Source organism: Meriones unguiculatus, chromosome 12 (assembly GCF_030254825.1).
Source record: "Meriones unguiculatus strain TT.TT164.6M chromosome 12, Bangor_MerUng_6.1, whole genome shotgun sequence".
Taxonomy (NCBI): domain Eukaryota; kingdom Metazoa; phylum Chordata; class Mammalia; order Rodentia; family Muridae; genus Meriones; species Meriones unguiculatus.
In genome coordinates this window covers 89,943,417-89,963,173 of record NC_083360.1, presented here as the reverse complement: position 1 = coordinate 89,963,173, position 19,757 = coordinate 89,943,417, and the positions used below count along the sequence as shown (strand labels likewise).

Here is a 19,757-nt window from a genome sequence, read left to right as displayed (position 1 = left end):
TTTTGGAATGACCCCTCTGGCAGAGGTATGGAAGTGGTTTGGAGGGATTGATGGGTGACACTTAGCCTTATGCGTTGTCACAGCTCTGTGACAAAGTACTCCGAGGAGCCTGGCAGAAGCCTTTGAACTCTGAGGAAAGCAGAGCTGTGTGAGTAGCTGAGCTGGCAGAGCAGCTGGAGGACGTGCAGAAGGCAGAAGAACCAGTGTTTCCTCCAGAAAGCAACCCTGGAAGGCACAGGGTCCTCTCTACACCACCAGCAGCATTACCTGGCCAGAACCTAAGCTTACAGGTCAGAAGCAGCTTGGGACACTTCTGGGGACCAACAGGAACCTGGAACCCAGGGCCTGCCTAAGCTGCACATCAGAGGTCTGGATCCAACTCCTTTCTCCTTTCTCCAGATGCTGCAAAGGAAAGCAATGCCACAGCTGCTGGGTTCTGAGAAGTGGCAGTGATGGCGCACCAGGACAGATGGTAGATATCAGGGCTTGGCAGGGTGCACACTGGGCATGAGGAATACAGGAGCCTGGAGGAGATAAGTGTTGTCTTGAACCCCAGCTCCACCAAGTGTCTGGAGCCAGGCCACTATCAGCCCAAATCCGCAGAAGCTACCCACCTACATAAGGGGCTCCTAGCTGGACAGGACTTTCACTGTTGGGATGGAAACTCTAGGGCTGGGCCTTTCCAGACTGTTTCAGGAAGTACCATTTTGGAAAGGTTTCTGGGAAGATTCCTAAAGCCTCTCAAGTGAACTGGAGTCTTACATAGAGCAAAGTACCGATTTCTGTACTCTGTTCCTCCAGCGCCCTTTCTTCATCTGCCTTTAGGCTTCCTAGCTGCCTTTAGCTCAAACCTTTCTTGGACCAGGATCCCTTAGCTCTTAGTGACCTCTCTCTTGTCTTCCACCACCAGCCTGGAGCCCTATCCCTGGTTAGGAAGCATGGTTTCATGTTATATCATAAACAGTTTGCCTATGTGATTGGAGTCAGAGACTTGAAATCCTGCATTAAAAATAGAGAAAATCTGGGTGTGGTTCCTCTCTTTCAAATGGCTCTCCACCCTCACCTCTAAAATAAGGCTGTGCTTGGTGGTGTTATGTCAATTTGACACAAGCTAGAGTCATCATGGAGGAGGGAGCCTCACTTGAGAAAATGCCTCCATAAGATCTTTCTGTAGGCAAGCCTGTAGGGCCTTTTCTTAATCAGTAATTCATGTAGGAAGCCTACCGCATTATGGTGCTGGGTTTTATAAGAAAGCACGGAGAGCAATCCAGTAAGCAGCACATCTCCATGGCCTCTGAATCAGCTCCTGCCTCTAGGTCCTGCCCTGTTTAAGTTCCTGTCCTGACTTCCTTCAAAGATGAACAGCGATGTGGAAGCATAAGCCAAATAAACTCTCCCTTCTCTAAGCTGATTGGGTTATGGTGTTTCATTCCAACAACCCTAACTAAGAAAAAGGCCAGCTACTTTTTCTATAGAGTTCTATCTGTTCTGCCTTGCCTGAAAATGTTCTGGTTTTTCCTCCTGTCCCTGTGTAGTTATTACTACTGCTAAGTTTACTCTAGAAGAGTCCCAGTTTGTGTGATGAACTATATATTTGGTTCAACCTAAAGCCCTTCTGACTTGAGGTGATCCCATGAAATAATTTATGTAAAATTTTTCAATGGAGTATCTGGCCTAGAGTAAGCGCACATCAAATACTCACTGTTCTTACCGGACTCCCACTCCCAAACTGAGCTCAGCAAGGGAAGGACTATGTCTCTTTCAGTTACCAGAGAAGAACAGCTCGTTGTGAGAAAGTTGAGAGTACTGTCGAATCCAAATATGCAGTGAGATGCTGAGGGTGCCTCTCTTCCATGACTCGGGCGCATGTCAGCAATGCCTTTAGTCCCGCCTTGCAGCACAATCTTGTGGCCCAATAGTAAGGGTGAATAGGTGGGGAGCTATGTGTCTCCTGTACCTGCCGAGTTAATCCATAAGGTCTCACACTGGTCCAGAGAGGCAGGACCAAGGCTACAGAATGGCAGCCAGTAATGAATTCTTTGTTGGGATTTTAAAAATGTTGGACCAGTGTGAGGAAGGAGACTCAGTTTTCTTCAGGGATGCAGGTACTGAGAAGCAGACAGGCAGCACTTAATGGATTCAGTAGGTATTACCAAAGGAAAACACGGGCTGTGAGGGGAAAGTGTTGGGGAATAGGGGAGGATCTGGAAGGAAGGGGATCTGGGCTAGATTTGATCAAAACACTTTATAGCAGGCTTGAACATTAAATTGTAAAACATCAGAGTTACAAAACAAAGAAATAGGGCCAGGCTTGGTGAGAGATGGGCCTAGAAAGATAGTAAGGAACATATAACTAATGGTTTGTGAGCTATGGGAAATGAGTTTTCACTAGGATTAAAACACTAGTTTTAATAGGGGTCCCATCCAGGCTGCACCACTGCAGGAGCTCCACTGAGGCAGCCACATGGGCAGAGTCCCATCTGCCTTTAAGAAAGGCCTCTTTTGATAAGTCTTGGGGCAGAGGAAACAACTAATGTCTGAATATGTCTAAAACGGATGGCACGCAGTGCAGAATTAAGGCAGGTGTTCTTAGCACAGTTCCAGAAGGTTGAAGGTGCCCAAACACTCAGGAGATGGAGTGTTCCTGAAGTTGCTCTCACAGCACCCGTGTAGATGGAGGCCGCCATCTTGCAAGCTGCAACCTGACTTACTTACGGGTGTACTGCAACAGTCCTTAATACAGTGTCTGCATTTGTTCCCAGTGTCCTGAAGCAGCTGGTCAGAATTGTAAAACTACAGCGCATGGAAAGGCAAGAGAAAGACAGTAAAATCTGCCTTTGGCTAAGGAGAAAGGCTGGCTGTAAGAAAACATTATGGAAAAAGTCAACTGCAAGAAAGAAGCACTTGAGGGGATCTGTGTTCTGCAGCAAGACCCAGAGCAAACTCGTAGATAAAATGACAACAGCTTTCTGGAAGCGGTATAACTGGTTCGCCGGTGACCCATACCAGATGTTTCATGATGGAACAAACCTTCAAGTACAGTTCAGAGCTTTCACAGGTTCCCAGCTATGGACTGTGGATCTTTGTGTAAAGGTGAGTATGTGTTAAACTGTAAACTGTACCAACTGATAGGCAAGCTTTAAAACTCAAGGCATTAAACATTCCCAGAGTTGGTCATGGAGCTAAAAGTTAAGAAAAAAAAGTGTTTGGCATGAGGATGAGCTTGAGGGGTATAAGGCCAGATACCCGATGATGACAATGGTCATTCAGGTGGCAGGAAATGGGACCAGGCCAGCAACTAGAGGACTATCAGAGTTGGTGGTTCTCATACAGTTCGTCCTACTGTTGACATGAATTTGCTATTCATACTGATTAATAATAATAGCACTTACCCATCGTGCATTACTTCATAAGGCATGAAACATCACAGCAGTCCATGTAATCTTTATCACAGGCAATATTATTATTTCTAGTTTATAAATGAGGAAACTGAGCTGGGGTAATAAAGCTTGTTACGTGGGTGCTGGAATCCCAACTTTGGTCCTTGTAATTGTGGAGAGAATACCCTTAATCACTGAGCCATCTGTCTGGCCTGAATTCAGAATTTTTAAGGCACAACATTCTGACTCCAGCATGAACCAGGCCACCACATTAGCGGTCTTGGAGGAAGTCCATAGCTGTCACTTGGGACACTGTGGAGAGAAGCAGGGGAGCCACCCTTGCTTATCTGGCCCCAGAAGAGAGAAGAGAGGGAGATGGGCATCTAACAGGACCCCAAGAAGAGCCCCAAGGAGATTCCAGTATAGTCCCATCCCCAGAAACTTCCTCACAGGGATTCAGGCTGAGACTGGCTTGGGGGAGGAGAAGAAGGTGGGAGAGACCCAGTGCCCTTCGCTCTCAGGCTTTGGCTCGTGTGCTTGTTAGCATCTTCTTTCTCCCAGCCCAGCTTCTTGTGCTGGAACCATCTCCTTTCCTCCAGAGACCACCATCTCTCAGCTAATTGGTGGAAAATTGGTTGCTAACTGTCAGGAAATCGCCTATTTTCCATCCATTACTGGGGGGACCAGGCCCCATAGCTTAGGCCGACTCTGGGTGGGAAGCAGATGCTGATTAGGCCTCAGAGTTAACGATTAGGTTCGTGGACCTCCTCAGGCCGTCCTCCCAGACTGCTTATTAAATCCTTGCGAAGACCCGCTGGTAGGAGATATTGGTTACACGGCGCACAGAACTGCCTGAGTGACTATTCATTAGGCCTCGGCTGTGGCAAGGGAGGAGACCAAGGAAAAGCTGTGGCCTCCATCCAGGAATGTTAAACAGCCCCAGAAGTTGGCAGAGAACTTTATAATTGCTGCTATTAAAATATATGTATTTATATAGGTGATTTGTAGGAGGAAAGAATTTCGGTATTCTGGTGAGATCCTTGCTATGATTTCACCCAGGATTAAGTTGTTAGGGACTAGATATTAATTAAGGCTGAGGGTCACAATCCCTTCCTAATTAGCTCATGGAGTATAATTTGCTGGGCAAATGCTACTGTTACAATCACCCCAAATTTGTCTGGAGTTCTCCATTTTCCAGATGGACTGGGTGGGCTAATTTATCCAGTTGTATGAGCAGCAGGGGAGGAAAAGAGAGAAGGCTGGTGGGCTGGGGTTCATCCCATCCCTGCTTCCTACTGGTAAGGTAAGTTTCTCTCAACTGTCATGGAAGGATAGTCAAAGGAAAGAGGTAGGCTGTGTCTGAGGAGACTTGTGCAGTGGGGGCTGTACTGAGACCCATGTCATTGATGACTAGTCAGCACTAATCTAAAGATGGAATAAAATGATGCTCAGACCCTGTGTGTTCTTGAGGAGAAACCTGACAGCCTTGTCTAAGGAAGCCAGAGTGTTCTTTAGATGCCCCAATCAGAGTTGTCAGTAGGCTGCTTTGTGAAGAACAGGAAATAAGGGGGGCTGTCAGTGCTTTCAAAGGGCAGAGCAAGCCCAGCAGAGCTTCCTTGCAGATAGAACATAGGTGGACCCCTTTGTTCTCTGACCTGTCCATCCATGAATACTCTGTGCCCATCAGTATTTGCTCATGGTCTGCCTGATTCAGAAGTCCTTCTCTGATACTCACCACCTTTATGCTTACCAAGCTCCTCTCCATTGTTTAGCACCTCTTTGCGTGTGTGTGTGTGTGTGTGTGTGTGTGTGTGTGTGTGTCTCTTCCTTAATCACTTTCTACCTTATTTCCTGAAGCAGTGGTCTCATTGAACCTAGAGCTCACTACTTGGCTAGAGTGGCTGCCTTGGACAAAGCCCCACGGATCTACCCATCTCTACCTTTCCAGTCCTGGGGTCATAGACTTCCTGCACACATGTCCCTGCCGTGCTGGACATTAAACACTGCATCAAATGAGTCATCTCCCCAGCCTTTTGGTCTTCCTAAGGTTGTCCCAGGCAAGGACAATCAGGATATTTCCTTAATTTCTGCTTTTCGTAAATTTTCTATTCAAGACTTTGGCCATTTTCACTGTGTGCAGAGTTTGTTTACACTTTGGCTTCATTTATGGGTGAACTTCATGAAAGGGGGATCGTACGTACTTTCTAACTGAACCTGAGATCTGTAGATCATAGACCAGAGTAGATGCTGAGTCCCTTGCACTCTCTCCTTGTTTGGGGCTTGTATAGAAAGGTTTTCTGGTCCCTTGCTTCTTGTGTGAAGAGGACACTAGGATTGGAGAATATCGTTTGCTATCCTGAGCCTTGAGTGCTCTTCAGGGAAATAGGGTCTGGATGCTGGTCTCAGCCTTAGCTGGGATGGTTAAGGAGCCCTACCTAGTCTTTTCCTACCTCTGCCTTCTGGGCTTGGAGGTCATGGATTGGGATCTTCCTTTTTCTCCTTGGGATCTTTCTCCCAGCTTAGAGAAGGAGATAAGGCTGTATTGCAATGAGTTCATCTGGTTATGATGGAACTCACAAAAGAAACTGGAAAATCCATTCAAATGTGAGGAGCTAGCCTGTAGAAATGTGGGCTGGGCTGGGGACTCAAACCCTAGGGAGGATAAACAAGTCCACGAAGGGTGTAAAGGGATTTCTAAATGACAGATCCTTGGTGGGTAACAGGTGGTTAATAACCATGATAGATGATGGGTATGATAGTAATAATAATAATAATTAATAATAAAGTCTAACTGCAAGACAACAGTTAGACTTTTAAAAACATTTTTTTTTTCTGTTACTATCTCATCAAATTGTTTCCACCCACCTGGGGAATGCTAGGGAAAATGAAGGGACTTGATCAATCCAAATGGCTTGCTCGGGGCAGAGCTTACAATGGCTGCAAGGCATGCCTAACTCCTTCCCCAAGACTTTCTTAGAGAGTAGTCACGGTATTCGAAGGGGCTTTTGGGTATGAGTCTAATCTGGCCCTATCTCTGAGTCCTGCACTGGCTTGCTGCCTCTCTAAATTCTTCCTTCAGTGGCCAACAGGAGAGCAGGCTCCCTGCCCTGTTCATGTAACTCCTTCCATGTGACCTTGAACGGGAGGCTCTACCCTGTTCAGTTTCCCACTTGTGTAAGGCTGGCTAGCCTGAAAAGTTGACACGTCCTGTAGTTATTGCTTGTTTGAGACAGAGTCTCATATATTTGAGGCCCGCCTAGAACTTTTCTAGGCAGCCCAGGATGACCTTGAACTTTCAATCCTCTTTCCTCAACCTCGTGAGTGTTGGGGTTAGAAGTTTCCACTACCATGCCTACATACCAGGTTTATGTGATTCTCAGGGTCAAAAGCAAAGCTTCCTATATACTAACAAAGCTGCATTCTCGGCCCAAGGTTAACTCATCTATCCATTGTTTTCTCACGGTAAAGTCAGACATCAGGAGCATGGGTTAAAAAAAAAACACACAGTATAGGCAACCATCTTAGCAGTGTTCAGGGCACAAACTGAGGACTCAGCATGTGTGAGCTGAAGGTAATGTCTGTGAAAAGGCCCAAGGTGAGACACTGGTGCAGAATGGCTGGGGAGAAGGTTGCTGTTTTAGGATTACGCGCAGTGCCTCTGTCGCTCAGGAGTTTCCAAGCCAGGCTCTGTAGGTGCTGACCCTCTCCATGGGTAATAGTTCTTCAGGAAACGTTTGGTGATTTCTGGAATCTTGCTAGATTCTTGGAAGGGCTGTTTTACAAGTAGAGGGAGGCTTCCGAAGTTCAGTGAATTCACATTTGTTACATTTCACACATGTGAGGATGTTTGCTCTGGGGCAAATTTATCTGCACTTTACCCTCTGGAAGCACTTGTTCTCAACTGAAATTCGAGGTTCCTCTTGGAGAGAGAAAGGGGACAGTGCTGCCATCTACAGACAAAGAGGTGAGTAGATTCATTTTGTGAAATGGTTAAAGAGCAAGAGGTGAGGCTCAGTTACCGAGCGCACTGTCTCCCTTACTTTGCTTCACACATCCCACCTTAAAAAAAATCTGCTTGTTGTAATCCTAGTTCCATGTAGGGATATCACCTGGCATAATTACAGCCCATGATGGTCAGTATCAGTCATTGATTACTTCACTCTGTATTACACCATTACTTCAACATTGGATCTTGATTTGTGAAGGTCCAGTGTCTTCACTAGGTTTATAAAGTTTTGGTTTGGCAGACCCAACAAGAATGGCATAATCCAAAGGGAGGTTCCAGGAATAGATCAGATGGGGAATTTTTTTTCTTGTAGATGAATGAACTTAGAGGACTTTGCTAAAGACTTGTCTCTGGCTAGTTCCCAGAAAATGAAGCCGGCATGCTTTTAGGGTGAGCAATGCAGTCTGTATTTTTTATGGGGAGCAAGGAGGAAAGGTCTGAGACCCTGCCCTCTTTACCTCAGGGTGGAGTGGTGACTCATTGCCAACTCTCCATGGTTTTAACATTGCAATTGCAGCTGGACAAATGAGACCTTCAGAGTGAGAAGGCAAGCAAAGGTACTGCCTCAAGGATGGCAAAACCAGTGAAGTTTTCTCCATTTACCTAAGGAGGTAATTTACCTAGGGAGAAAATTAGAACTCTGAATGCAGAACTGGCATGATCAGTGTTCCCTGGTGAGTTGAAAGTGTAGTCATGGGGGCTGGAGAGATGGCTCAGAGGTTAAGAGCACTTGGCTGTTCTTCCAAAGGTCCTGAGTTCAGTTCCCAGCAACCACATGGTGGTTCACAACCATCAATAGTGAGATCTGGTGCTCTCTTCTGGCCTGCAGGTGTACATGCAGGTAGTATACTGTATAAATAATCAATCAATCAATTAATCAATCTAAAAAAAAAAAGAAACTAAGGAACCCTGAAAAAATTAAAGAAAGAAGGTAAAAAAACAAAGAAAGAAAGGAAGAGTAGTCATGATTGGAACTCAGTCCATCACTGAGGCTCTCGCTGGAGGCTCTCTGAGAAAACTTTCACAGTCAATGACCTCCCAGAGCAGGACATGGCTACCGAGCCACAGCTCCCTTCCCTGAGGGGTATGGGGGTGAAGCTTAATCTTTAATGAACTGGATGTTAGTTTAACTGGTCTTTAGTCAATGATTAATACCAGGGGACCTAGTCTGGCATGGGTGATCCTGACCAGGACTGACCTATGTGGGCCTATGTGTGGCTTGTGGAGGTTTAATAAGGTGCCAGGATGGCCTTCTACCAGGACATATACTCAGTCCCGTGTCTGTGGTTATGTCATTAGATTGTCACTCTTCAGAAGGAAAACATCCCAAATAACCCTGGCAGAAGCAGCTGGTAATGTAAGTCATGTTGAGAATACCCCTTGGGTTGTTGATGTGACAGCTCTGATGTCTAACAGTTCAAGGCATTACAGAAGTTGTGGCTTTTAACCAAAGCTCATCCACTAATGACTGGATCCACAGCAAAACCAGAAAGTATGTATCCACAGGGCCAAGACAGGGTCCAAATGGCAGGCCTGTGTGGGGGAAGGAGCAGGGATTTAGATCTTAGTGCAGAAGCTAGCACTGGCAACTTATCTGCTGTGAGTCTTAGGAAGCCTCTTTGAGGGTCAGTTTCTTAGTCTCTCTGTGCTTCTCTGAGGAGGAAATGAGGAGGGGTATATAAAGTATGTGATCTTTACAGAGATGTCAACTAGAAGGAGTTTCCCTATATATTAATGCTTCCCTAAACTCTCCCATTCCCAATCTGGCCATAGGAGACCCTTTGAGGGGCAGTAGAGGAGGTCTCACGACTGCCTAATGGCCATCACTGGATCAGTGGAGACCCATGGGTAGGGCTGGTGGTCTACACTAAGATCATGGCATTTCTTCTAAGTGTCAATACTGCACACTGGCCAATGTCTTAATCTTGTCTCCAGACAGTCTGTTTGTGTCTCAGAACTAGCTGGCACCAGCAACAGATCTGGCAGCAGCCTCCACCCATCACTGCTAATCAATGCTTGTGCATGTTGGCCCTCGGACTCGGCATGGGGTGGGGGCTAACACTGCATTTCGGTGTCTTGGGATACAGTGCTTGTACTCTTTATCTTGAGGCAGGTGTATGACCAGAAGAAGCTACATTGGAGTAGTGTTGTCCTTTCCTCTCTGCTTCTATGCACACCTGTGCCCCTCTCATGCCACTCTCTTCATCTTCTTTCCCCTTGCCCAGAAAGCCCTGCTCAGAAGCTGTCTAGAGAACAACTCATCATCACTGGGAGCAGGGATTGCTGCTCTAAATCTCAGAACTGAAGACCACTCAGCCTTGTCCTCTCATCCCAGCTTCACGCTCTGCACGTTGTCTTTCCACCTGCACATCTCTTGACTCCCTAGCCTGGGACTGGATGCTCAGGATCATTCTTTCGATGTCACTGAGCATTGGGAAGACAGGAATGACTTTTGTGACCTTTCCTGTAAGGACAGATTGATCGCTGGGTAAGACAGGCTGGAGCAGGTGACCATGAAGCCTCCAGCGGAAGCCATGGTCGCTTTTCTGTTTTGGTTTTGCTTCTCTGTTTTGCTTTTGCTTTTGTGGGCTTTTCATTTCAGACGTTAATCTACTTAATGCCAGCAATGTCATTTTGGCAAGCCAGCAATTTCCTTTTGCCCTTTATTTAACGAGCCCCACCCCCACCCCAATCTCTATAATAAAAGGCATGCAGGTGGGTAATTATAGAGGTGTGAAATAGGGGTGCTGGGTCACTGCCAACTGAGCATTCTGGAGCATCCGTTGGAGAGGCTTTTGGAGAATTACCCAGCCCCACTATTCAGTTCCAGTGGGGAAATGGAATGTCAGATAGGCTGAGGAACGTACGAAAGTAATGCAATTGGACGGCATAGCCAGACACTAGCCCAGGCTCCTAATTCCCAGCGGAGATCCTTTTCACTGCTTGGTGTCAACCTTATCCCCTTACAGGTATTGTGCTGAGTGTTTTACAGGAATGTCATCAGTCCTTGCACGCATCTTTTGATCCATCCATTCATCTGCACACTCATCTATCTGTCTGTCCATGCATCTACATATCTGATAAATATTTAGTAAGGGTCTACTAAATACACAAGGCACTGTGTCTATATATAGTAACCAGACCAGGACTGTTGCAGCTATGTTCTCACAGAGCTTACCATCACAGAGCTTGCAATCTGATGGCAGCACAGCATGAGGACACATGACGTCAGGGCTGAGTGGCAAATGCCACAGCCGGCCTCTGCTGGGTCAAAGAGAATTCACTGAGGAGAGAATTCAGTGTCATAATGAACTGTCAAAAAAATTTTTTTTATTATTATTTTAGTGTGTATGTGTGTGTGTGTGTGTGTGCAGGTCAGCCAACTTACAGGAATAGATTCTCACCTTTTCTCCTGTAGGTCCCTGGGATCAAACTCAGATCATTAGGCTTGGTGGCAAGTGTTTTCACCCATAGGTCATCTTCCTGGCTATATAATGCAAAGGTTCTCAATCTTCCTAATGCTGTGACCCTTTAATACTGGTCCTCACGTGTGGTGACTCCAACCATAAAATTATCTTAATTGCTAGTTTATAACTGTAATTCTGCTACTGTTATGACTCACAGTGTAAACATCTGATGTGCAGGATTTCTGGTTTGTGACCTCCAAAGGGGTCACAACTCACAGCTTGAGAACTATGAGTCCTGAAGAACAGGTAAGAATTTACAAAAGGCAGAGAAAGCACTTAAAAGAATCTAGAAGGGTATTTCCCAAAAGTTAACAGTGTTATTTCTGGGGAATAGAGTTTATGAGATTGTTAGAGGGAATCCAAGAAGAAAAATTTTATCACCCCCCCCCCAATTTCTAAGTTTGCTACTGCTTGAATTAGAATGTGAGTATTAGCATTCTGATAAAAAAAAAAAAGACATTTCCATTTTGAGAACAAATACTACTGGGTGTTCAAGGGATAGTAAGTACCTTGAGGTAGAGTTAATAAACGGAAAGGAAAGAGTATGAGCCACGGAGGTCAGCTAGGGGCCATCTGTGAAACGCTGTGTGTTTGTGCTTGAAATCATGGCAGTAAGGCAGAGGTTGCCTCCACAGGGCATAGCAATGCAAACCATTCCTAGCTGCTCAGCCGCCTGACCCATACTTAGTTTTGGATGGAAAAGGAAGTCGTATCTTCTGGAGTTAGCTAAGGTTAGCAATAGAAGAGCTCTCTCCATATGTATTGGGGATAGGAGGGCTTTCCACCATGGAAAAAAAAATGTGTTGTAAAGAGTGGGGGAAGTTTATAAGAGAGGCCAGAATATTACAGTTTATTCACCCATCAGAGGAGGGTGGAACTAGCCCACATTCAGGAGACTTGGCATCAGCCGACAACCACAGGGCATGCTGTTTTTCCAATGAGAAAAGCCCTAAGACAGACTTTCCCAGACCAGACAAAACTTTGGTGTCTTTCGTGGTCAAAGTGACAAAGTCAGGTCACCGCTATCTCTTGCCACCCAAATGCTGTCTGGGTCATTCTCTTTCCTCTTCAGCACATGCTCAGGCAGCAGGGAAAGTTTCCTCAGGTGCAATCCTAACCATGTTGTTTCCTCACGGACTCCCTCGGGGTAAATCTCTTGTCCCAACTAGAACTTCTCTAGATCATCTCCCATGGTGTGTGTTAGCATGCCCCCGGCTGTCCTCAGCCTCCTGATCCCCTTGCCTATCCCTAACTGCTGGGGTTACAACGTGGGCCAGTAGGTCTCATGCTCCAATCCTGCTCTGCAGACAACCACATGGCTTTTGTCTGAAGCTCCTTTCATCTCTCCGTTACTACCTGCACCCTTGGTTTTGAGTGAAATTGCTCATTCCTGCCTTGATACTCTGTGCCCAACATGCTCTGGTGTGTTCAATGTACCAACCTGATTGACTCTCTAAGGACTCCTGACGTGCTCATGAGCAGAGTTCGCATATCAGTTTCCTCTACTACACTAAGCTTTTCCCTGTGCCCTGACTATCAATAGGTTCGTGATGTCAGGTCTATGTTTTGCCATCCTCAACACCTGGTACCGCCTCTGGAACATAGTAATATGCATTCAGCTTTCATTAAACATATGTGCGAATAACAGAGCACCTCTGTCACGATTTCTCTTGTAAAATACAAATCAAGTCACACCTCTTTCTTCTGTCACCTCGAGGAGGGTCTCAACACACCTGAAAGAGGTGTTGTGCTGCTGAGAAGATAAAACGTGAGTTCTGTTTTCTGCCTGAGCTGGCCTCTGTCCACTCTTGACACTCTTGATACCCTCAGTGAGGGTGCAAGTCATCATGCATCATCCCTCTAAAAGCTTAATGACACTCAGAGGTGAGACCCCAGTCACCCAATGTACAGCACCCAGGTGGGCTCAATGTGTTGGCTGGTGGGCAGGGTGGTCTGCTGGGCGCTATGCTTATGCTTTGGGGTTTCCACTCCTTTCACCTACTCAGAGACTGTCTCCTCTCCCAGGCCATTCATGTGGTAGGGCTCAGGGGTTGTTAATTATTAGAATGCAGCCCACCTGGAGCGCCTCAGCTGAAAGCAGACTTAAGAGTATAAAGTCGAATCGATGCCCCGTGCCTGGCGTCAGCGCTTCGGCTAGCTCTCCTGGGGATGGATCATTAATCCAGACACTTAGACTTGGAACACTGGGCCCAGGAAGTCCTGAGACATTCCTGACCACCCACGGCTCAGCGCATCAGCCCCAGCAGGCAGCCAGCCTTGCTGCTGAGTCGCAGGATTTTACAATCTCGAAGTGAGATGAGACTGAGCAGCTGCTTCAGACTCCCACCCAGGCCAGAAATCCAGGCTCAGCTTTTCCAGCCTGTGCTGGCCTAGAGCTCAGGATCTGGATGGCTGTTCTTGAGAATCAGTCCTGGGCTAGAGGGACAGTCAGAAGACTCTGGACCCAATAAGCTTATCTCACCCACAGGACTGATGTTCAGGGTTAAAATCAATTTGATATTTACGCCTGATACATAAGGGCCTATGTTATTATTAGTAAGAATAATACTGTAAGTTATAAAGGGTACATGTGAATTTCTCCATACTTAGAAATACATTGACTTATAAGATGTTGTTTTTCTAAGTGAAACTTTTTATGATGCCTGAGCTTTAAGTATAAAGCAAGGGCCTCCTTCCTTTCACCTAACACCCTTCAGATTTCTATCTGCATCTTGTCAATTTTCCCTATCAACCAGCTGTCTCCCAAACAGCAAAACAATCTTTCACAGCCCTTTAGCTTGGGACATCTGTGGAGACCCTCTTTTCTTCTGGGTAAATTTCTTCCCAGCTTTCAAGGGCCTGTTCCCGTGTTTCCTCTCTGGGAAGCATCCGTGTTTCCCCGTTAGAAACCTCTTATGAGGTCAGCTGTGCCTCTTTGACTTCTGCTCAGGCACACCATTTGAGTTTTAGCTATTTTCTTCTAGAATGAGTAAAGAGTATTAACTTGCAACTTCCGTGGGGTGAGTGACTTTCTAATCAGGGCTAATCACAGTGCTACCCAGTAGGAGTCATTGGCTGAGTACCTGAAAGGTGACTGTAGAATTAAAATGATCTGAATATGATTCTACAATCAACCAATTCAAGGCTGTGGCCACAGAGGTTATTTTGTGTTTCTCATTTCCTTGTTGGAACAACAGAGAATTTAACCCAGCTGATCTCTTAGCATTTTGGACAGGATTCTAGAGACAATGATATTAACTAGTACAATGTCTTGCCTGTGGCTCAGACAATTACTCTTGTCTTGTTTGTTTGTTTTTGTTTTTTGGGACAGGATTTCTCTGTGTAGCCTTGGCTGTCCTAGAACTCACTTTATAGACCAGGCTGGCCTTGAGCTCAGAGATCCGCCTGCCTCTGTCTCCTGAGTGCTGAGGTTAAAGGTGAGTGCCACTACTGTCCTGCCAGAACTACTATTCTTTGTATATGAGTTCAGCTTTGCCTCCCTTTGGTTATCTGGCTGTAAGATAATAGGGTCCAGTATCAGATTGTCTCAAGATGTGATTCTAGGTCACATGGCCTTACCACAGAGCATGGCATTCTAGGTGGGCACCTTTAGTGAAACACCCCATTCCAATTTTATACCTGTCTGGTTTTAAAGGCTTTTTAGGTTCTGATTTCTTATAATGAAATTCCACAGTTTCATAAGTGAGGCAGTGACTAGGAGAAAGTGTGAGGACTAGACAGGGCAGAAGGGGCAGGTCATGTTCTGAGCTACTATTTGAGGACCTTAGGTACCTGGGGGAGGTGGAGTTTGTCTTCTTTCCATACTGTCTCACAGATTATTTGCACAATATTTAGCATAGAGTAGATGTTTGCTGTTCATCCACTGAGTGGATCAAAGGAATGTGCTTAGAATAATTCTTCAGATAAGATATGCTGACATGATATGATATGTTGACAGGCTAGGCCTGTCCTTAATTTATGGAGGAAACACTAATTGAAGGCACTTATCCAGTAGAGAAGATTACCAGATTTTTACTTTTCAATGGCTACCAGATCACCTTCAGAAGGAGAAACTACTCAGAGGAGTACAGGCCTGAGAGCGTAGGAAGGCTGGAAGTGCCTCCGGCTCAGAAAAGCCACCAGAACTAGATGGCATGAAGCATCTCTGAAGAGCTGTCAGGAATCTTTGAATTTAGAAAATGGTTGTAAGAACTTGGGTTTTTTGAACCGCTTCCTGTATCTGCAATCCATCATTGGTGCTTTAGGTGATTCAACCTTTGAAGGGACCTGTGAGGCAAGGTTGTTTGCAGGGAATGGGGACATGGGGAGGACAGAAGTCCTTTAAGAAAGGGGCAGAAAGTGATTGTGGACAAGGACGGAACTCCATGGCTGAGGAAAGTGATAAGTAGAGAAGGGGTAAGAAACACAGGAAGCAGCTCAGAAATAAGATGAGCATTGTAGGCTACCTGCAGTTGCCTTATGGTGACCTCTGGGGGAGAGGGTGGGTCTCAGGGTGACTTTGAGGACAAGCCACAGGACATCTCACTGTGGCTCCGTACCCAGCTCTGCTTTATTATGGAACACACAATCAACACTGCTTAAACTCACCCCCACGTCTCTTTTACCCTTTCATTTTAAGCTCAGACCTTCCTCTCCCAGATAGAGTTCTCCCATCTGGTTACAGAAACTGGATCAGTGGAAAGAAAAATCCTAGGATGCTGGAATTTCAGGAACGCTTCCAGGATGCCAAGAAAAACAGCTCCATGATGAACCAATGGCATCATGATGGCAGATCTGCAGAATCCATTTGATTCTGTCTGAGTTGCAATCTCATAGTATCACAAAATCCTTGAGGTTGTCTGGCCTCTGCCATGATGGCACAGACCCAGGATCTCAGACCCTGGGAGGGCAACTCTAGCTGGTAGCAAAGACGGGCCTTGGAACCAAGTGCTGTGGGCACATACCCCATTCTGATCAGATGCCAGAACTTTCTGCCCAGCTTTTCTATGAGCTGTCTGACATGTAACTTTGCCTTATCAGCAGGAAGAAAGGATGACAGCGGGCAGTCTTCCTGGCCAAACATCCATCAGGACCCACATAAATATTTTCTCAGTATCTTCGTGGCCAGAATCTGCTGGCTGGCTTCCATGGGACAGTAAATAATTCAGATTGGTTGCTTCCTGACCACTTTCTTGGGTGTGTTTTCTGACAACTGTGTTTTCTGGAGTAAACTTTGGGGAGACCTTGATGAGGACAGTGAGCCAAGCCCTTACTGGACTCTGATGATGGCATTTTGTGGTCAGGAAGGAAGTACCCATAGGTCTTGATATCTGTGCACTTGGGACAGAAGATGGCTTTTACTCAGTCTTAAAAACCTTTAAAGTGGGGCCAAGAATGAGTTTCAGGCATTTGGGTGGGGTGAGGTTAGAGGTTCTGGGACCAAAAAGTCAGAATTCAGCTCATGTGGTAAGTTGGGTAAGCTTGACCAAGGCATGCTGGGGTTTTGGCAGATAAGCCGGTGGGAAAGGGAGAGGTAGTGTAGATTATTAGTTTGGGAGCTCTAGGTTCAAAGAGAGAGTGGGTGGGTATACAAGCCATATCTATTCTTTTGAGTTACCCAAGGCTTCTAAGGAGATGCAGTGGGAGTCTTGGGGATGCACATGGGGGTTCTGGGAGTCAGGCTCTAGATGTCCTGGCTGGTTTAGAGCAGGACTTCAGCTGACAGTGGGAAGAAATGACAATGGAGGAGAGAGCATGGGATGTGTAGAAAAGCATCAGGGCCAGAGTGTTTGTGCTGCTGGACCTGACCTACCAGTGATGGTGGGAATCTAATCAAATTCTAGGTCTTATTTTCTGGTCAGAGGGCTCTTAATTTTATGTCTCAGACACTTCAGTTTCTGGATTCTGCAGAGGTCTGAGTATGCAGCAGGAATGCCTTAGAACCTGTATTAGGTTGACCTTGAGGTAAAAGCACAGGTCCCTGATAGGTGTGAGGATGCAGAATTCCAGATGGTTGGAACTGAGATGACCCCCACTCACCAGGTCTTTCCTGAATCTCACAATGGGAATATTTTGGCCGTGTGTCTTGTTTGTCTTGTCTCCAGCCCCATGTGGCTGCTCAGTAGAGTTCACAGTTGCTACATTCCTGGAGTGGGTAGGGAATGAGACTTTTGAGGTCAAATATTACTTTTTTATATACAGTTGTTGATGACAGGATGGAGGTCCTTTAGTCTCCAGTGAGGATTTGGCACTCAAGCATTTTCTCAAAAATCAGTGTATTTTAGTTGTACAATACAGTGAGTTTCATTATGACATTTTGGTACTTTCAATGGGTGAATTTATTGCTCCATTACCCACAGCTGTCCTTCCTTCTCATCGGTCCACTTCTTTTTTTTCATAATATTCTTGTACTTGTCATCTTTTACTCTCATTCAACAGATGAAGGAAGACATGTGATTAACATGCTTATGTTAATTACTTTTGTATTGCTGTAAAAATATACATAGCAAGAGCACCTTTAACCTTTCTTTTGGTTCACAGTTTGAAGGTACAGTCCATGGCAACAGGAGATTGAGACAGCTGTCACATTATGCCCAGAGTTAGAAAGTAGAGACTGAGGAAAGATGGTAGTCATCTGGCTTCCTTATTTTTACTTTTTCATTCAGTCGAGGACCCTAGCTCATTGGAAGCCGCTGCCCGCATTAAAGGTGGGTTTCCCTCTCAGTTAAACTTCTCTGGAAACACCATCATAGACATACCCAGAGCTGTGTCTTGTAGGTGATTATATCTCAAGTAAAAGTCCACAATGAAGATTAACTATCACAACTCCACTCCTTGCCATGTTGACATGCAAACACACCAGTTTTAAGTCATGATGTTCCACCTCTAAGGCCTATGGCCACTTTATAATGCAAAATGCTCTTAGGTCATTTGTAAGAGTACCCAAGAATCTTAACAGTTCTAACATTATTAAAAAGCCCCAAGTCAAAAGTCTTTTCTGAAACTAAAGGTAATCTTTTAACTACAAGAGCCTGTTAGAAAACAATCCATGTACTCACAATAAACAAAGGCAAAAAATAAAGATTCCTATTCTAAGAGAATGGGAAGGACTGAATCAAACAGTAAATCATAAAAGTTTTTTATTTTTATTTTTATTTTTATTTTGTCTGGCATTTGGGACTTGTGGCATCGTCTGGGCTCTAGTGGGCCGCAGTAGCCTTGCCTCTCTAGCTCTGCTGGAGCTTCTCTCCTGGGATAGCTCTACTTAGTACCTTTAGCTTTCCTCAGTGGATGTCCCAGAATTGCCAACATCTTTCAGTCTTCATTACAACTTCGGTCTCACCTTTACAACTTTACACAACGCCCCTCTGGGCCTTCCTGCAGGAAATCTGATCCTTCCACCATTGGAAGCTTTCTAAAAGCTTGGTGCAAGCCTCCACACATCTATGATGTTGCATTTTGTGTGCCTAAAAAACCATGTGGACAGTGTTGCTAAGGTCTGCTGCCAGCTCAGGGTGTCACCTAGCTTCCCTCTGGCACAGCAGTAGTGACCGTGACCTGATGCCTGAATCTGGGAGAACACTTCCCTAGGCACTTTGTTTTCAAGCAGGAAACCTCCTGGTTTCTCTGTAATGGTGCCAACCAATGTCTTTAACAATCAGAGCTGTTTTCTCGGCAGTAAACTTTGAACTTGCTCACACAACTTTTTTTTTTTTTATCAAATTGCACTTTCTTGTGTATTTCTGATTTATTTTATCATAAAAGCCATAGCATCAACTATCAACTATGCAAAAGCCTAGACATTATGCTGTCTTTAAATTTCCTCCACTATAGAGGAATTTTAATTCAGAACATTGCTGCTCTGGCAAGAGATCACAGCCAAAGATCTTCTAGGTCTGTGTGATCCAGCTGGAATACAAACATGCCTTTAATCCAGGAGACAGAGGCAAGAAGATCTGAGTTCAAGGCCAGCTATACCAGGTTTCAGGTAAAGAGAAGCTTAGGTCCAGGCGTGATGATACACACCTTTAATCCCAAACCATGAAGGTAAAGATAGTCTGTAGAACAAGGCTCCCATGTTTGAAAGTGGTGTCTAATTGAGTGGCAGAAAAAGTGATGATTCATAGAAAGATTTGACAGAATAGGCTAGGCTCAACTCTCATGTGAAGAAAGAGGAAAGGGAAGCTACTTAAGGGGCAATGCAGAGAGGAAGTTTTTACCAGGACAGTAATAGAAAGAGAGGTTACAAAGAGAGAACTCCAGTGAAGCAGCATGAGCCAGAAAATGAGAAGGAGCCAGAAGATTAGAAAAGATTTCTGGGGTTATTTTGAGGCCAAGCAGAGAGAGAAATTCAGGGACCAAGAGAGAAGCCAGATTAAATCAGTCAGTCTGGAGAAGAGTTTGAGCCAGAACAGCTGAATTGATCCAGCCAGCCCAGCACTCAGAAAGGACAAGAAAAGGGCCAGGTTATAAAGCATTAAATCTCAGAGGCTGAAAACATTCTAGGCCTAGGTTAGCCTCTAGCATTCATCCTACAAAATAATTCAGAAGGCTTTAAAAACAAAACAGTCAGGTCTTTCCAAGCCGCAACCCCACTCCAGTACCAGTTTTCTACATTAGTTTTAAAAATATTTGGGTTTTTTGTTTATTTATTTATTTGCTACTGTGAAAAATACTCTGTAAAGATACTTCAGGAAAGAGAGATGTGTTTGGCTCAGTTTGACAGTAAAGTCTTTATGGAGTATTGCGGCAGGAGCTTGAGATAGCTGGTCACTTTGCATATGTGACCAAGAAGCACTGACAGATGAATGTTGGCACTCTACTGGATTTCTTTAAACAAACAAACAAACAAACAACAACTTTTCAGTCAATCTAGGACCCCAGCCCGTGTGACAGTGATGCTCA

The 19,757-nt window shown here is 45.3% G+C and overlaps 1 protein-coding gene across 13 annotated transcripts in view; it reads left to right on the top strand.

Moving 5' to 3' along the window:
- The first annotated feature begins 8,587 nt into the window (after positions 1-8,587).
- Positions 8,588-19,757, top strand: part of LOC110542926 (selection and upkeep of intraepithelial T-cells protein 10-like) — a 102,949-nt gene continuing 91,779 nt past the window's right edge. For 8 of the 13 annotated variants that reach the window (XM_060366162.1, XM_060366153.1, XM_060366151.1 and 5 more), the window contains exons 1-2: positions 8,588-8,743; positions 9,612-9,874. The gene's annotated coding sequence lies outside the window, so the exon portion shown is untranslated. The other 5 variants (XM_060366161.1, XM_060366152.1, XM_060366154.1 and 2 more) reach the window with 2 other exon arrangements.